Source organism: Linepithema humile, chromosome 3 (genome assembly GCF_040581485.1).
Source record: "Linepithema humile isolate Giens D197 chromosome 3, Lhum_UNIL_v1.0, whole genome shotgun sequence".
Lineage (NCBI taxonomy): Eukaryota > Metazoa > Arthropoda > Insecta > Hymenoptera > Formicidae > Linepithema > Linepithema humile.
The window spans coordinates 7,445,634-7,464,743 of record NC_090130.1 but is presented as its reverse complement, the minus strand read 5'-3'; the positions used below and the strand labels follow the sequence as shown (position 1 = coordinate 7,464,743).

At 43.9% G+C, this 19,110-nt stretch overlaps 1 protein-coding gene across 1 annotated transcript in view; it reads left to right on the top strand.

The window, feature by feature from the left end:
• LOC105676396 (uncharacterized) overlaps positions 1–19,110 on the top strand; it is a 413,689-nt gene that overhangs the window by 9,773 nt on the left and 384,806 nt on the right. Inside the window, exon 2 of the mRNA XM_067351940.1 lies at positions 17,008–17,159. The gene's annotated coding sequence lies outside the window, so the exon portion shown is untranslated. The remainder of the gene's footprint in view (positions 1–17,007; positions 17,160–19,110) is intronic.

Below are 19,110 nucleotides of genomic sequence, written 5' to 3'. Positions count from 1 at the left end.
TCTATTAGTGCCACGTGCTTCCGGTCGATCCGTCGAAAGTTTCGGTCAACCTGGAACTCGAACAAGGATCATAAATCCCCGCAGTGGAGACTAATGTAGTGGTAATAGAGTATAAATGGGGGTCATGACCTGAGGTCAGCCCGTCTTACACCCCTAAACTGTCGTCCGCCACCTTCGCCCTCGTGCGAGGACCGGCCGAGACCTTAAACTCGCATAACACCCACCATTATTTCGAAATGACTTATCGGGACTCCATGCTCCGAGTATGCCGATTCCAGAATCAGTTTCCTCTTGGACAATGTAACTGTGATAGAAAATATTATTTGCCAATATGAATCAGGATTTTTGTATGCAGTATTTTACGCGTATTCTACGAGTATGTAACTATCACTTGAAAGATATTTTAAAAAATAATTCTATTTTTTATACAAATAAAAATATCTAAATATCATTTTTATGAGGGTAAAAGATGAATATTTTTAAATTTTGTTTAAAGAAAAGAGATCATTAATAATGGAAAAACATTTTTATTAAAAATATTTTACGCGATTGTAAAAAGGATATACGGATGTACCGTGCACTGCTGCCGTCTTGTGAGCCTGTGACGTACTAAAAGGCCGCAGGACAAAACTTTTTCCGCTCGTTTTATGCGGCACACTCATTCACTCATTATGCTTCTTCGACGTTTATTAGTGGCGAAATATAATAATTAACTTCTTTTATTTAATTATAATATGCAAATTATATTGTTATTTTATTTTTTCTACATCTATAACTGTGTAAATTTTTTTTATGCGCTTCTCTTGAAAATCACATTTTTGTATTCTTGAGTTTTCATTTTAAGCACCAGCAGAGCAACGAAGAGAACATTTTTCATTTTATATCGCATATTTCTTTAACATCTATATGCTTGACAATGGCTCCACGTTACTTTTGCAGCAACGTTATACATCCTGAATTTTTGCGGTCGAGCGATCGCGGTCACGTTCAAGTTACGGTCCTCTGGTTCCCGTAGGTGCCGCGCATGCAACTCTTTTCCCAAAAGTTGTTTCAAAGTTCACGGCACAATGGACATGGTGCATATATCCCCCTTCGCTATTTCTCTCCGCTTGATGGTAGATACACACGGCGGTACAAGGGAAAGGCGTCCGCGTGTTGCGGGATGTATACCTAGTGTAGTGCTGACCAATGTTCGCCCGAAGATACGGTTGACGGGTCCGGGTCCGGCCTTCACGTCACCTCCACTTCAACGGTCTCCCGCGCCCTTTCTCGTGAACCGCTCTTCTCGTCCGCATTCAATTTCAACACCTACGTCCGCAACCTGACCCAGCGCGCTGAACAATCGTCGAACCCATTCGCAACTTGAGACAAATGAAAACTTTACGCGACGCCGAAACACTTCTGTCACTATTGGGGGTGTCGTGTGAGGCATTCAAGAATCGACACGCGACTTAGAAGTGACAGAAAGTCTTATGTCGCTTGTTTCATAAACCGATGGACAACAATTTGCAGAAAATGTTGAGGAAAAATGAAGGAAAGAGAAATTAACATTTTATTCTTAATGAATAATTGATGAAATGAAAGGTTGTCTTCCATTATGTTAGTATAAAATACAATACAATTCATTAATTTAAATTAAGATTTAAATTAAAGTAATTACATCATTTACATTTAATTATAGCAATACTTAATTAACGTGAAAAATTATGAATGCATAAAAGACGCAAGTATATATAAAGTCTTCAGCTGTCTTTGAAAAAAATTTTAAAGCTTATTTTTAGCAGACAACTGTAGATCGATATCAAGATTTATTTGACGGTTTTATTTGCGTTGTATTCTCACTTGACAATCTTTATCGCCTCGAAAAACGACAGAACCGTTGTGAAAATAATTGCACGGTATTCGGCAATGGCAACCCTTCTCTTTACTTTTCTTTATCTTAATGAAACTTCATAAATAAAGAGTCTAATGTCGCGGAAACAGCCGAGGGAAACAAAAAACTACGCCGTTGTGAATCGTCGAGAATCGAGAAACGCGTTGTTGAATTATTAATTTCTTCATCAATTTATCGAATGTGAGAATATTAAGATTCTTTATATATTTTTTATTTTATTTCGTGAAATTATTATGCAACGTACAATAAATAATACAATGCTTCGATGAAAGTCTGGCATGACGTAGATTAAAATTTGTATTTTTACGATTAGACATTTTTTTGCAATTTGAGAGATCCGGTTTGAACAATAGCTTTTTAAAAGCATACAATTGCAACTAATAACGAAGAAGTGACCTATGGATTTTGTCAAAGTGACAGTTTAAAAAAAGGTTGAGCGTTCCTGCTGGTACAATAGCGATAAGGATACAGTGTCGTAAAATATTTTTCCAAACAGATCCGGGATACTTGATATTGAGGTTTACGGGAAGGTTTATCCCCCGAGGCGAGTACGTTTTGACGAGGCGGGGGCTTTAGAAAAAGGGTTGATGTGCAATAAAGGGGAGACGCTTACATCTGTAAAAAAAAAAAACGCCAATAACTCATTGACAACAATCTCATTGGGAGGGGGTTAATGGGCGCCGTTTTCTCAGAGGAAGCAACTCCCGCGTTATTCCGCTTGGCTAAGAATTAGGCTTAAAAAATAATTATTTTTAATTTGTAGCCACGATAAGGGCTTTATTGTTCTATCTTGTGTATGGCCTGCTGCCGGGATGATAAGAGCGAGTACGGAATTGATCTTCGTATTTTGCGTTAATCCCGTTAGTTCCGTTAATGTTCTCATCTTTAATACTTCATAATTATGTTCAAAGTTATGCTTACAATGTTTCATGGTAAATTACTCATATTTTAATATTCTATTATAAAATTTGCTTACAGTTCAGCAAGATATAACAACGTTTAATTAGTAATATCAATAGCACGTTAGCCTTAGTATTGATCCAGCATGGCACTGATGTATAAAAGTGTAATTTAATATTCATGCATATGTGCATATCGTGTTATATGTTTAAAAATATTTATTTAGCATTGATCTTACACTAAAGTATTGTATCCAAGAATATAAGTGACGTAATAGATATAGGAATAAAGAAATGAAAGCAAATTAATGCTAGAAAGAGATGTGCGATGATATAGATAGAACGAAAGCTGGACGTCGAGCCCTTCTGGCATGGCTAATATTACGGAAGAGCCCTTTGGCAGCCTAGACGGCGACACCCCTTGACAATATACTCCATAACGGAACGTGGGTCCCCATTAATTTTTTTAAACGTTATAAATATTTAAGCGAGCCTTTTCTCATAGGTGAAGCGAAAACGGCTTTTTCAACGATCTTTTTTTTTTTTCACTCCAATCGAAGTCAAAAGTCACGATACCCTCTTCGCAACTGGCATGATTATGAATTATTAATGATAATGTGATTTACGGTATTGCCATTATGCGTAATCTCATGAAAAAGGTTATTCGTGCTACTGAAAGACGGTACAACAAACATGTTCGATAGGATATCATGTGAAACATGAAAGATATAGAAATCTTAAAAAGAATATTGTTATGGATAACAAGTGATTTATTTCTCACAGATGTTTATCTGTAAATTAGTAAAAGTGTAATTCTGCAATCTTGATAGCAACATTTAGAATTAATTTCGATCAATAAATGACAAGCATGACAAAAGGCATAAATAGCTAAGATATTAATAACTAGAAATACGTTGTTAAATTAGTCTATCTCCGTTCCTCGTAATTACGCGCGACACGTGTCGGCAAGTTGGAGAGTCGCGAGGCTACCGTTACCTTTCGGTGACACAGTTCGCGATGAACAAACTGTCGACGAGCTGAAGCGCGTGCGGAAACTTGCTCCTTAGATAAACGGGTGCGAAGGGAAGGAGGGGGGGGGAGACAGGGGTGAGGAGCGTAACCGCGCGACCGAAGAAAGGCGGCGTTCGCGCCGCTACGTGCGCGCGAGTGCGCTATCGCGCTATTGAAACGACAAGTGAAATATACGAAATAAATCTTGCAAGACCCTATTCAGCGGAGACAATACGGCGTCCAGTCTATGGACGCTGTCGAGGGTAGGCACACCGTATTGTGCAATGTCGGGGAGGTAGACGAACGTGAACTCTCGGACCGACTCTCGCTCTCACCCCCTTTGCCTTGCACTTCGCCTTTCCTTCTCTGCCTCCTCTTTCCGAGCGAGCTGAACACCGAGCCTTTTGCCCTGACCACCCCAGCCTCGCCCTCTCGGCTCCCTCTGCAAGCCCTCTTTGCTCTCACCCCCTCGATAGCTCTCTTGGCCCCACCGAAGCTCGCCGCATCTGTCCTTCTCTCCCTCGCTTTCTCTCTCTCTCTCTCTCTCTCTCTCTCTTTCTCTTTCTCTCTATCCGTGTGTTCCGCGACGTCCATCTTTCGTTCGCTTTCTCTCTTTCTCTCCCTCGTAGTTTCCGTCTGCTTCGCTTCGATCCACGAAAGTCGCGAGTCGGTGTCGCTGGGTAAATACCGGTGGTGTGTGGGCGATCTTTGGACGGGGTGGTCGTAAAGAATGGTCGTATTCAGAGTCCGGCAGCACTTCTGCTCCACCCTTCCCAATCTACCCCCCGCCGTACGTCGTACCGCCAGCCTTCCCTGTTCGTCGGTGCGGCCGAAGCGACACCACAGTACAAAGTTTCTGAAGCGAGACAAGCCGCAATATAATGCCGCTCTTGGTACACGAGCGCATCTCACCCTCCGTCCAATAGCGATTCTAGATATACCCCTTTCTTCGACTCTCTCGTTGATCAGGATCGCCGATGTTTCTTCAATGGCGTTACGTTGAATGATGCCGCATACACGGTAGTTGATATATTATGACTGTCGCATTTTATATCGATATAATAGAATTGCTACATTTGCATTCTATAGTTTTAATAATTTAATGCGTTATATTTATGAAATAAATTTTGCATCTTGTGCGATTAAATTTTTCTATAATGTATCTATAAACACTCTGCAATAAGGCATCATTCGAGCGGACTGTTTAGGCATCGAAAGACTCAGCTTTCAATTCTCTTATACTCGCCGATCGACGATCTCTCCGTGCCGCATTCGAACGACGGGTGCGCAGTCGCGGATCAGCAAATGGCATCAATGCTGCGACCTTATCGCTGTTTCGTAGATGATTCTATGCGTTCGATAACGACGCTACTCGACGGAGTCCGGCGCGATGGTTAATATTGATTTACGCGTAAGGCTCGCCGGCCTAATCCGGCCGGGCCATAAACAGATCAAGTCCAGACTAAATCCGGCGCAAATTGTTACTAATTCGCATCTTAATAATGACCACGTCAGAGGCGTCACCGTATCTCAGAACGTGGCAAATTAGCCGCGATGACAAATGACAGTCCGGCCGTACACGTGCGCCCGCGGTAACCCTCTCCCGCTCGTCGTCGTGGTGGTCATATGTGCTGGTCGGGGTTAGTCGTTGCGTGAGCGCACATCTAGACTGTGTGGACGCGCGCCGATCCTGTGTGGGTGGACGGACAGTTGGGTTACATACGAATCCTCTGGACATACCGCAACCGAGCCAGCGATACGGCTGCCTATTCAACATGTGCAACCGTCAACGTGCGCAGATACAATCAATCAAATCAATTAATGATTCGATTGTCCGATCGCACCGCGACACGTGTGCCTCATCCTGAGTTATAGCAGGCGATGCGTAGCCTGTCCGGAGGAACCTTTGCTGTATGAGAGGCCGAAGTCACGCTTTGAATGTCCCTTCAAGTGCTTACAGGCGATACAGCCGATAAATTGAATTAATAATGAAAGAAACTTTGCGTTAACGCAATTATTTATTTAGAATTCTATTTTCTTATTTTTGAAAAAAGAATAGCAATTATTATGCTTCTAGAAAGCTTTTAAAAACGATTATTAGATATATGATTTCGATATTAATTTGCCATCGATGGAACAGTATTTTTAGTAAAGGATCAGAAAACGGTAAACGGACGAATAAACGGATTCGTCGTTCAGAGAAGAGGCGTCCGTGTATATTAAAAATGGATCTGATGTCGTTGTTCGATACCCGGGATGAATCGAAGCACAAATCGGATTTGGCTTGGGGTCGGGAGAGCTTTTAATAAAAAACCTGGTGCCACAAGCGGGAAATCCGATAGAGCCGAAGTACGCGCAAATATTTTCTCTTCCTCTTCTCGGGGCGGGACGCACCAGCGGCGCCGAGAGTACCGTCGACACATCAAATCGAGTGTGTATCGGTGCTGCAGCGTGCGGTAATATCCTTTGATAACCAATTTGTGCATTCTGCAAGCTTTGCACGATCACCGTTTCGCTCCATCTACCGGGTGGATCGTTCCATCCTGCTATTCTGTGTCGCGAAATTATAGATGCTGTCCGATAAACTTGCAGCGTGCGCGTCGTGACACGCTACATTGTGGTATCATGCGCTTTTGCATTTCGCATTTCTCCGCTAAGAGTATATCTGTTTTATTACGTGGACTTTTGCAATCTCGTATTACGATGTTCGTGCTGCTTTTTCGTATGTGCTTAATATAATACGAATTGCATGTGTGTAACGTGTTTGTTTTATCAACATATACGATGTAATACGTTTGATACATTCCGGATAATTTCATGATATTTAAAGATTGCAATATCGTGTTTGAGTGGATATTGTTTTTCGCTCTCTAGCACCTACGCCTTTGCGAGTCGAGATATTATCTTATATTCGTTCGTTTTGATTATGTACCTTGTACATTTGGCATTATATGCTATGCAAATGCTTGAAAAAATACTCTCACAAATTACGACAAAATGGTAAGAGCTGGCGTGAGCACCCGTTACTCGATACGGCGGCGCCGTCGGCAATATGTGTATCAATTTGCGGCGTAAAAGGTTGCACTTGATGTATTTTTATTTATCGCCTCTCCGCGGACGATATGTCGACCGTATACGATCTCCCCGTCGTACGCATTCGTGTACATACTCGCCGTACCGACGGTCCGTTCACCACCCTGTTCGTTTGCCACCCGGCGAGCACGTTAAATCGTATTACTCAGATAAATTGCGACGCACGGATTTCCGCGGACCTTTTTCGCGACGTACGCGGGCGATGGAATTGTCTCATACGTATACGGTAATTTCGTAAATGCACGGCTGCGAGAGTCGGCCGTCCCTTTAGCCAGGATGTAGGAAGGACTGTTCGCCGGGCCGGTAATAATATAAGGCCGGCAAAGCCGATTTTGCAGCCGCCCATCGCGCGCCGATCGTGCATTGTTCCGTCCGTCATTATTCTTCCATCTCGGTTATGAAAATGTTCGCTCAAAAATAGAGACACGCAGGGCTGAAGTCGTCTAATTTCTGAATAAGTGCGCTACAGACTGATGAATTAATTAATATATCAATACTTTTCTCACGAAAGCGTAATTATTGTTATTTACGTATTTGAGACTTAAAATATCAGAGTTGTAAAGTCAAGCTAATATTTCGAAGCTTTTTATACAATAGTACTACAGAACTTGAAGTCAAAGTTTTTTGTTTGAATGACTTTCGATATTATTTTTTAATAATTAATATTAATATATGACCAATTGAATATATATATAAAGAGTTTTGAATTCTTTAGCGAGCTATTATTTGTGAGTTGTTAAATAGGTATCAATTATAAAAATAATTGTTATCTATCAATTTAGCCTGCTAATATAAAATAAAATGTCTTCAAGTTTTGATAAAACCACAGTAGAGTTATCATCCGTCACTTTTAAGTCTCGCAATTCAGTTGAGTGAGAGAAATCGTTCGTATAAATAATTTTTACCCTATTAAATCAAAGAGCTTTCTCATTAATGATTTCCCTTGCTTCCTTTAACGGTCTAAAATTGCTAGGATGAAATCGTCGGTGCGCTGATAGCGCTCGATTAAACCGTCGCACGCGCGCGCGTAAATTGCAAGGGATGCCGTATTTTTTTCTCTCCTTAAAGTTGTGAAACCGGCTCGCGTTCGCGTCCTCACAAATCGCAGAGAGACCAGGAATCGAATTTTCGTCATATTTCCACGGTGGAATGCGTCGTGCACTCACTGCGCCGCGCGCGTTCATAGCCCGCGGCTGAGTTGCAAACTCTGCCGCTAACTATGTGCCGGGAGAGCCGTCAATCGGATCCGCCAACACGCGTATCACTTACATGCAAATCCCGAGCTAAAATCCCGCGCGTTTCGATGATCGTGCAAACGGTCGGGGCGAAGCAGAGGAGGACGAGGAAGAGCAGCGGCAGACGGGAAGGTAGCGCGGGGCGGGCAGCCCAGGGAGGGGGGGAGGACGGCAACGCCGCGAATACAGGAGAGAGGGACCGAGCGAGAGGCGCGATGTATTAATTACCAGTATTGATGTCCATTTGCAGTGAATTGATGTGTGGTCAGTGTTGCATCACGCGCAGGGGTCGAGCGGCCGAAACATACCGTGTGTGGCAACCCCACGTTCTCTCGCGCGGAGAGGGATGAGCCCGCATTGAAACCAGGACGGAGAGCCGGACGGCTAGACAGGGTTGGTTGTGTTACGGGCTGACCGTACGCGTCGATCGCACGTATCGATATATGCATTTCTCGATCCGTGCCGGTCTCCGGCGGTTTCCCGCGCCGCTCCTGATTCCGCGTGTCCCATTCAGGACAGTGCGCTGCTTGAAATCAAAGGTCTCCAGCTATTATGCTGTATCTTGACATCACGCATACGAGCGTGGGCAAGATAGCGCGCATAGATCACACTGCAGGAAACGTAATTGCTGTGGCGGATTGCGATCTTTCTTATGAATTCATGAGAAATTAATGTAAATTCGATATAACGGAATAAATGGAAATTAAGATCGACAATCAAGTTATCGGCGCGACAAGATATTTTAATTTATAATCTAATATCATTTATCTGTATTTATTTTACTAGATAAATAACTCTCTGGTCATTTTTTTCCGAATTAAGATAAAAATCACAGCTTGTAACACTTGAGCGTTACTCAAATTCGCTCTCACGTTGCGGCTGCGGAAGCTGCGGCGTGTAGCATGCCGCGCGGAAGGCGCGTTCAAATAGTAACATATTAAACGCTTCGCCGTCTCTGTCCGCGTGCAAATTCGGTGTTCGGCGAGATTGCCGGGCGTGTGGTGCATCCTTCTGTACGGCGAATTAAGCGGGGAACGGGCATACGCTAAACAAACAACAACGACGACGACGACGACGAAGATGTTAACAACACCGACGTCGCGTCGAGGATCCCACGAGGCTCTCCCAAGACGATCGTCGGCGCGGCGCTTCACGGCCGCGCAGAATCGGTCGTTAAGATTTATGGCCGGCCTGGCATGGTCCCCGGTCTTTAGCCGCTTATTAGCATGCGGTATATCACGGCGACCGGACCGGTCCGGGGTCCGCGACAATAATTAGATAGATACGGGACATAGACGACGGCGGCGGCACACGGGTATGGGACATAGGCGACGCCGCCGGGTTAGGTGGGCATCCAGGGAGTGAAATGGAGAAAGGGTCGAGACGGAAGGAGAGAGAGTCCATAGGACGGCGTGCAGGACGGGGAGAGATAGAGTACAAGAGACAGAGAGAGAGAGAGAGAGAGCGCAAGAGAGCGAGGCAGGTGGCGGCCTGGAAACAGCCGCAACGGTGCGTCGTATGCAAATGATGACGTCACACAATACCACCCTCCGCGACGAGGGCTATAGACAATGCGTCCGCACAGATAGATCTCGTTCTACTACTGTACCAAGCAGCGCTACACGTCGCGACTGCCTCCGTGCTTCGGGTTCTGGCCGATTCGTAACTCCCCCCTAGATGTCGGAGGAACTGCTGCGTGTCGCAGAGAGATCATTACGGTGAATCGTGACACCGGCCTTCCGCCATGGTGCCACGGCATTCTCTTTAATGATTCTGCAAGTTTCTTTTCAGGTATCGCTGCAACAAGAATGAATAAAGGAGAGAGATTTAAATCGAGCGAGACAACGCTTGGAATTTTTTAAAACTTAGCACGTGAATGCATGACTAAAACTGCTCTTTAAAAATAATAATTTTTAATCGAAATATTGATTGAAGTTGTAAAAAGTTATAATTGTACGATTCAAGATATAATTTATTTCTATTATATCTTACGTACAAATTTATTTAAAATATTTCGTTGCTTCTATACTATATATAATTTCTACATTCCGTTCATTCGTTCGGCGTGCAACGATTTTCGAGAACGGATTTCACGTCCTACATAGCCGCGGATGCCTGAATCTTCACGTTGCAAGTAATAATGCGCGTTAATGCAGCTAGCCGATGCAACTTTAGATATATCCACGTGCTCGCGGTTCCCGGTGCGGTGTCGGTGAATTCAACGGAATTTCGATGAAACGCCTGGGCGGAAAATCAGGGCCGGCCCAGGGGATAGACGGAGATCTTACCGCAATGACGTGCGGTCGAATCGGCCCGGACGAAATGACGGATCCTGCGAGTGACATTCGATATCACGGCGGTAGCACGGCCGGTGAAACGGCGAATACGAGGTACCGGACGTTTCAAGCGTTCCGTCTATTGGACTGACGCTGAAATCCGGATTAATCGCGGCTTCCTATATATCGCCCTCGGTTTGCGGTCGGCGTGAGCTACCTCGCGTTTCCCATCGTCTCGTTATTTTTCTTCGACTTACGTTATTTTGCTACATGTCTATAAATATCCACGTCAGCACATTTGTCTTTTCACTTCTGGTCACAATGATTTTTTTTCTTTTGAAAGACAATTTGTCCATCAGGGAGCATGACAAGAATTGTGCGAAATAAAATATTCTTTGTAAAATTTTAACAACAATATTTTTTAAAGTTGGAAAAATATATTAAACGGAACAAGTATCTGAAAAGTAGGTACTAATGCGTGCTGATGAAATATTTATAAATTAATTTACAAAAAATGTTGATTTCTTGCAAGATTAAAAATTCAATAGATAATTAGAAGAATTAGTTTTTATAATTTTTTTATATTTTAATTTAATTTAATTTAGTTGCAATTAATACTATAGCAATATATTATAAGCAGATTACACGTCTGGATATTGTTTCTGAAGTTAATATGAGGAACTGTTATCGGCTACGAGTATATTTATGTACCTATCGATCAGATTAATGATGCAAATGAATTGACTTCGAATGGATTCATTGCGCTCAAGTATCACATGTCTTGACCAGAAACCATAGTTTGCAAGTCTCTCCGCTTCCTCCGCCTCCCCCGCTATATTAATTGCGGACAGATTCCCCCAGTGTGGGCGCACGAAGCGGATCGCGACATTACACGGGGCAATAATCAATGATCAGGCTAATTGAGTGGGATTGATCGCATCGATGATAACGATACGAGCGCGGTAGGTTGCGTCGTACGCCAGATATACGCGCATTAGTATCGGATCATGATGCATGTCCCTTTAGTCCGCACGTCATTTGGCAAAGTTATTACTGCCTCCTCGATGACACGATCTGTTTCCCAGAAACGTTGCTACGCGTATCTAGTAGCTATTTCGCTCTATAAGCGAATTTTATTAATCTTACAGAAAATATACCAAATTAAACACAGTCATGATTTTTATTTGACATTAGAAAGTAATTGAAAGAAAAAAAAGGAAGTTTTTAAAGCCATATGTATTTATTTTACAACATTGAAATTAATATGATAATTTAATTATTTCTCTCAGATGGAAAGAATTAAATTTTGATAATTTTTATCATATCTTTGATCGTCAAATAACTTTGGTGCAAAAACAAGTTTATTTCAATGATAAAGAATGCAAATTCTGAAAAATATAACAGTACAAAACAAGTGTACAGATGTTACGTAAGGATTCTTTTTGTTGAGAGCGTTCTATAGGAATTTAAGATCATACCGGAAGGAGTGGGTGACGAAGGTAGCGTCACTCGAGCAGTTTATTCCGCGTTAGAACGAAAGACGAGCCCTCGAGTATGCACAAAGGAGTTCGGTAGCTTAGGTATTCGGATCTCTTCAGCTCGCCATGACTAACGCGTAACGCGCACAATCAAAGGTAAAACAATACCGCGTGACAGCGGTAGGAAATCTCTCGAGATGCATATGTGCGTATGTGCGTGCGCAAAGATCGCCGGTAACCGATATCCACCTGCTGGTGCCACACAGGTGATCCAGTAACCGCGGAATTACGGACTGCCAGCTTCGTATTTTCCTCCTCCGTTGCTCCGCGCGCCGATTCTTACGTATCCTACCGGATCTCGTCGACCGTACGCCACATCCTGAGGACTCGTGTTGCACTCGAGACTGATTGTCGTCGTGACTACGTGCGCACGGGAATCGCGCTTGGTTACTCCTTATCCTGCGCGCCGCTTTACATATCGGTTCATATAGCACACGAAAAGACGAATATCGTTGTTTGGGATCGCGCGCTACAATTGCCTTTTTTTTTCGCGCCTTTTGTGTCAAATTTATTGCTAGAAAAATTTAACACTTTATTTTTGTTACATTTTGATTATTTATATTTTTGAAATGTATAAATTCGGATGATTAATTAATCGCGGATATTGATTTAATATGTTAATTGAGCTTTCCACATTGTCAATTTTTTCCGCTTTACTCGGTGGTTATCATTCTGCGTTGACAATTTAGTGTTTCCATCACCCATGATTGATCCACCTCGTTGCACGAATGACAGATCATGATTGGTGCCATGGATGGGTTGTTTCGATGTCTAGCCGATCGATAGCTACTGTCACCGGTCAGCGCGACGAATTAATATTTCAATGTCAGTTGTACGCAAGCGAGTAATTATTTTGATTCTTCATTCAACCGACGGTCGAGAGAATATTCTTTCTTCTGAGTCAGTTAATTATAAAAATTATTCATGATGTGAATAAAAATTGAAGATAAAGCGGAACTTAACTTTCCGTTCATTGTCCAGCTATCTTTTTTATTGGCATTGAAACGTCCGATCGATATGAGCATCGTCGACGCGTTCTCGAAGGATCTTTAATTCAGAATGCAATTCGATGCACCTCGACACAAATGCGACACGGCGGGGTCGCGCACCAAAGTCGGAGTCGGAGGTCCGTGAGCACGAGAGCACGCGGTAGCCGGCAGATAATGACGCGATATTATGCATAGGATATTCGGCGCACATCCGCGGGCGTATTCTCCGCGTTGATTTATCGTTGTCTTCATTATTAGGAATGCACGTACGCCGCTCGGCCATTATGCAAGCGGGGGCCCCGGTCCAAGAGAGACCTGACGGACGGTCTAGCCTCGGACTCGGCTACAATACAATGTCCGTATATACGGGCGGCATACGAGAGGGAGCATTGAGACACACACCTACGTCGGGCCAGATATAGATAGACAATTAGCTACCGTCACCGTCTATAATTCTGGTAGATTAGTAGCCCCGGCGTCCTGCAGGAATACAGTCCTCCGTGCCGCGATCCTCTCGTCGTCCACGTCGTTGTCCCCGTGAAGCCTAGGTCATACGCCGTAGATTGGAATCTTGATGCATGTTGATCCCGCGGCCGGCAGATCCGGGAACGCTCGGTGTAACGGCGGCCGAAAAAAAAAAGATCTGCGTCGATTTAAGCGCGAGCGCCCGAGTGAAATCTAACTCGCCGTGGCCATCGGCACGGATGATTAATTTACGATGACCGATAACGTGCCATGTGGCCAGTAATCATGCTTCTTGTGACGTTATCTCGTACGCCGGCGAATGCACCCGGTTGCAAGGAATATATCGCAGCTGTCCTGTATAGGTGCAAGTTTAAATAAATTTATGACGTACGTTTGAGGATGCGATTTCTCAACAGACATTCCATTTAGAAATTGATATCGCGCCTGTTTGTATTTATTAAATGCTTTATCATAAGAATTATTGAAAATTGTTAGACAAATAGATTTAAATTGCCCTTTCGGCGCTTCTCGCTTTCTCCCAGGTCTTAGGAAATACGCGACGAAGCAAAACCGAACTACGTCTTTGTCTCGCTATTTTCCGTCCTGCTTCGCGACCCTCTTTTCCGGCGAGAGAAGGGAAGAAGGAACGCGGCATCCGTTGGGGAGTCGCGGAAACGTGGACAGTGATAAAATATTCAGGAACGCACGGCGGTAATATTTCACGCAGGAAATCGGTCGGTTGATTTTTATAATACTGGTCAAATATAGCCAGGGGAGAAAACGCTGGTCGAGTACGTTGGGGGATACCCGACATCCCTTCCGCCCCCGCGCGTCCACCATCGCACAAAGGACCGCGGCATAACAAATAGATGTATAAAGGGTCAATAAAGGCCGAGGACTGGTAGGAGGTGGACGGAGAGCGAAGGAGGTGGTGGACGAGGTGGAGAGTCTCCCGAGGCACTGGCGGGGAATAAATCTGAGCCCGTTTTCGCCCTTGGTCGCGCAGCGAGATGCTAAAAATCAAGGGTTGATGCTACGTAGAAAGGACTCATTCGGAGTAGAACTGGTCAGTCGTTTGTCGATTGAAACAGGATCTACTTAAATAGTTTTGTTTTTACAGCCATTGTACAATCTTATCATATATGATAAATTGAATATGTATTTTTTTGAACAGATTTCAGTATGTTAATATCATCACTCAACAAAATGCGCGATAAAATTTTGTAAAAATAAAAGAAATTAACGATTTTCTAGATTTTTATAGTTTCATAAGGAAGTAATAGTTAAAAGATATGAATGTATTTAAAGTTTTTAATATATAAGCTGTTAGTAATAAATATGATAAAAAATTATTTTTGTTAATATTTCACACGATATATTCAAAAATATAATGCAATGCATAAATGTTGATACCATCATAAAATATCTTTATCCATTTCGTTATAATATTTTTATGAAGTAATTTATTCAGCTACGCGCGCGCGATCTCTATTCATATCTATGCAAAAACTTCATCATAATATTTACTCTCATCTTCAAAGATGTTGTTGATATGTTCCAGTCGTGTGTTTTTCTACTACACTTTTCAATCGCATTGCTTTTTAGGCCGCGCGAGTCATAATAAAGAAATATCCATGCGACTATCTATCCGACCAGCACCTATCTATCCATCCATCTTTGTTTGCTACTATGCGGACCGTGTAAAGTCTGGAACGCTACTCGGCTTGTCCCTCGCGAACCGAGTCCTCTGGGACTCACCCTCCTCCCGTGTCTCCCTCCCCGCCATCCAATCTCGATGCCGGGACAAAATCTGCGGGCGTACATCACGTTTATGGACCGCCAGAGGTGCTGCGTCCCGATGTGTCTATAAAGACCGCCATCTCCGGGTCATTTTACGTCCTTTAAAGCGGAGTTTCCATATTTCTCGTAGCCGTATCCGTATCGCGGAATTGGTCTTCCGGGGTCTCGAGCGGGCGGGGATGACTCTTTGCCATCCCCGACTCGTCCCCTGATTCTCAACACCCCCCGTGTGACCAGAGGAGAGAAGGCCTTCGCCCCTGCGAAAAAGCGAAAAGTCGACGCGGAAATGCGTCCCCTCCACCTCGTTCCGTTCGACCCTTCTCCAATAAAACCGTCCGACGATAGCGCATTGACTCGATAAAAAGGTACTTCGTGGCTATCGTTGCCAACGACTAACTCAGCCGGGGATGGAGATATACGTCTTGTTAGGTCAGACCTCGTATCGAGGCGCGTAAAGTACTTTGATTCCGTTATTATGACGAAGAGAATTTAGTAGAGCGCATTTTAAAGTTTAGGGCGCAAAGATGTTTGCGCGACAAGATTCGCAGGGTAACAAAACGCTTTCTTCCTTATTACGATACTTTCATAGTAAATGCATGATTATTCAGCAAAATATGTAAAAGAAATTTTTGATTCTAATATCAACAAATATCGTAAATTATCAGTTTTGCCATAATTAGTCTTGATAAAAACCTTAGAGTATTACAAGTTTATTGAAAATTAAAGGATGATATAACGCAACAAAGTTAAATATTTTGAAAATACCTTTCTCAAAGATCTGGATTCCTTTCAAATCAATAACTCTCTAACATTGTTTGCTGCTAGTTGGATTATCGATGTCCGTAGAGCCGCGAAGCGTCCGGCGTGAATGTCGATCTAATATTTATAAACGGCCGTTAGGCGGGTCCTGCAGGATATCCGCGTATTCTCGAGGCGGTCGGCGAGGCCGCGGTTGGTACCGAAGGGCGCGATGCGAACGAGCGGGCGGTCGGAGCCGGGTCCACTTCAGCCTCGAACTCCACCCCGAAATCTCATCGGCCCAAATGGCGCATCAACATCTATTATTAACCGGGTTCAGAATATTAACGATACAGTTACCGTATTCCAGAAGCTAAATTAGCGGAGATTATTACGAGTGGGCTCTCGCGGTACCATCCTCCTCCCTCCCCCTCCCCCGCTCACCATCCGCCGCCGCGTTTCGCTGCGTCTCTCTCAGGTGCTCTCTCTTTCCCAATTTGTTGTCTTCCTCTGCGCACCGAGTGTGGATCGCGCGTGTATCCGACGGGACATACCCGCCCCCTCCCCCCTGGTGTTTTTACGAAGGCCGTGCCATTAATTTTAATATTATTGCATATTGCTCTTCAAATTGCCGGAAAGCGCGCGTGACGGCCGCGGCGCCGCTGATCGTGTGACGCATTGCCCGCTGCGGCGCCCACTCTCCGCCCACCAATTCATCTTGATTTTTCGTCATGCCAGTATCTCACAAACGCGTCATTGATTCCCGCTATATGAAACGTTGGTGCAATGATGCGGTTAAGCCGCGCTTTCGGTAAAACTGAATTCGTACAATAGTTCTGCCAAACAGTATTTTTTCTAGCTATTGTTTTACAGTTGTCCGATGCGTCTGTACCGGAATTGTAGCATCTGTAAATTTTTCCTTTTCATTTGTTCGTTGTTGTATTAGCTAATTGAAAACGTTGGTATAAAATATTTATTAACAGTTCGTTGAAGAATTATTTTAAACGCGGATTGACACGTGCAGAGACTTACGAATCCGGGAAATCATACATGACTCTTTCTTTTTCAGAGATTGAATTGTTCCATGTCATACTTCGACGTTATTACGTTACACAGTGCCGGAGAAGGTGGCGCAAGGGATGGAGAAGGATTAGAGCGGATGTGTATGTGAAAACGGGACGTAAAAGGAAAGGGCACCATAAAGTCAGAGATGAAAAAAAGGTAGGATGGCAGCGAAGCCTTTTGATTGACTGTTTGAACGATTTGTGCTCGGCCGAATACGCCGTCGGGTTGGAATTGATTATTGCTTATTGAATTTGTATGCTGGAGAGGGATGCTCCGTTAGGGGTTGTCAAAGTCATCGCGAGGGGTTAGGTGCGTGAAACGCTTCCGTTTTCATATGCGCTATTTATGGAGAAAAGCATTTAGTTTTTTCTATTAATCCGCGAAAACTGGAGGTCTAATTATTCGCTAGTTTTATGTGCGATGAAATAAAAGGCTAGATAGGAATAAAGTGGAAATTTTTATCTAAATTAAAGTAAGAATTATAACAATAAATGTGTGTTACGGTCTTCTCATGATAATTTGTATTCTATTTTACATATCTCTATCGTACTTCAGAAATAGTGTGCGGAATTTTCCGATTCTTTCCGGCGTTCTCGCGCTAAAATCGTGCTTTACTTTATCATTTTAATTTGGAGAGCCACGTATACATTTACTTGGCGCCAGACACCGTGTCTCTTGATTACAAAAATGTTTTAGTTTGTCGAAATCTTTCGACCAAATTTCTCCGTCCATAATCGTAATTACGACTGTCATGTTTACTTATATCGCAGTCATAGACATCACCGTTCGTTGGTTGGTTTTCACATAGGTATAATTTGGACGGTATTCTCGAGAGATTCAACATAGCGCGCAGCGAGAAATATTTTGTCTGACTAAAGAGGTAACGGATGGCTCCATCTCCTCTCCCTTTCTTCCGCCTCGCGCCGTTCGTTCAATCTCTCTTTCTCTTTGCCGTCGCACTTCCCAGCTCGTTTATGCTTGCGCGCATCGTCCGGCGAGCACACACGTCGACCCGCGACGTAGCTCTGAATTATTGAACGACGTGGGGATCAACCGCGGATCTCCGAACGGGTCTCCGCATCGCGAGCCGCCGTCTCTCGAGCTTTAACCGGATGGAATATCAGAATCGAAGAGGTTTTGCAGCCATGAAATAACGTCACTCGCGCGAACGAGCGGTAATCCGAGACACACGCGCTTTTTTTTTGACCTCTCTGGACGCGGTGTGCATCATTAAACTGTAATTATAGCAACCGCAGACACAGACGCGGAATCGTACAAATCGTGGCTGCTTGTAATGCGCAACACGCGCCATGAATGATTTAAATTACGTCCGTCGAATCGAAGTGGCGTATCGCGATAAAATTTGCATTCTAATTTTTGTCCATCTTAATAATTGCAAAGCCAATTATTCGGAGAGTCAATTATAGTCATACTAATTCGCGTGACGAAAGTGACGAAGCCGCGACAGCCTCGGGGCGGCCACTTACGCTCGCCGGCGGCGCCGTTTTCTTTATCAACGGAATTTCTCGCCGGCAGAAAGAACCGCAACTCAGTCGCCGTTGAAATCCAAGTGTGCACACGTCTGAGGACCTCCTCCGGGGTCCGGTAATAGAGAGAGACATACAGGTCGTGCGCAAATTAACCCGGGTAATGAAAACACAATGAAATTATAATAAACCAATTGCCAGGTTGATTCGCAGTCCGGGAAGGAGGCCATTCAATAATAAAACACGTACCTGCCCACTGCGCCCGTGCTCGCGCGAGCGCACCAGAGTGGGTTCTTCTTGCGTGGAAAAGAGGGGAAGGGGTTGAGGGAGAAGGCTGGAGGGTGGAGGGAAGCGAGGGCGGACGCCGCCGTTCGTGTGGGCATCGCCGTCCGGCCGCGCGTGTACGTACCTGCAAGAGAATTAATTTCTCGAGAGCCTTTATGCTCGCTGACTGACCAAACTACTACGGGGCACTACGCTCCCTCCACGCACGTAGAAAATACGTGTATACGTCCTGGCCGTTCGTGCGGACGCATTAAGGCGCATCTACACGGTGTATTTTTTTGGTGACCGCATTGGATTGATCGCTAACTAAAAAAATCTATAAAACAAATTTTTAC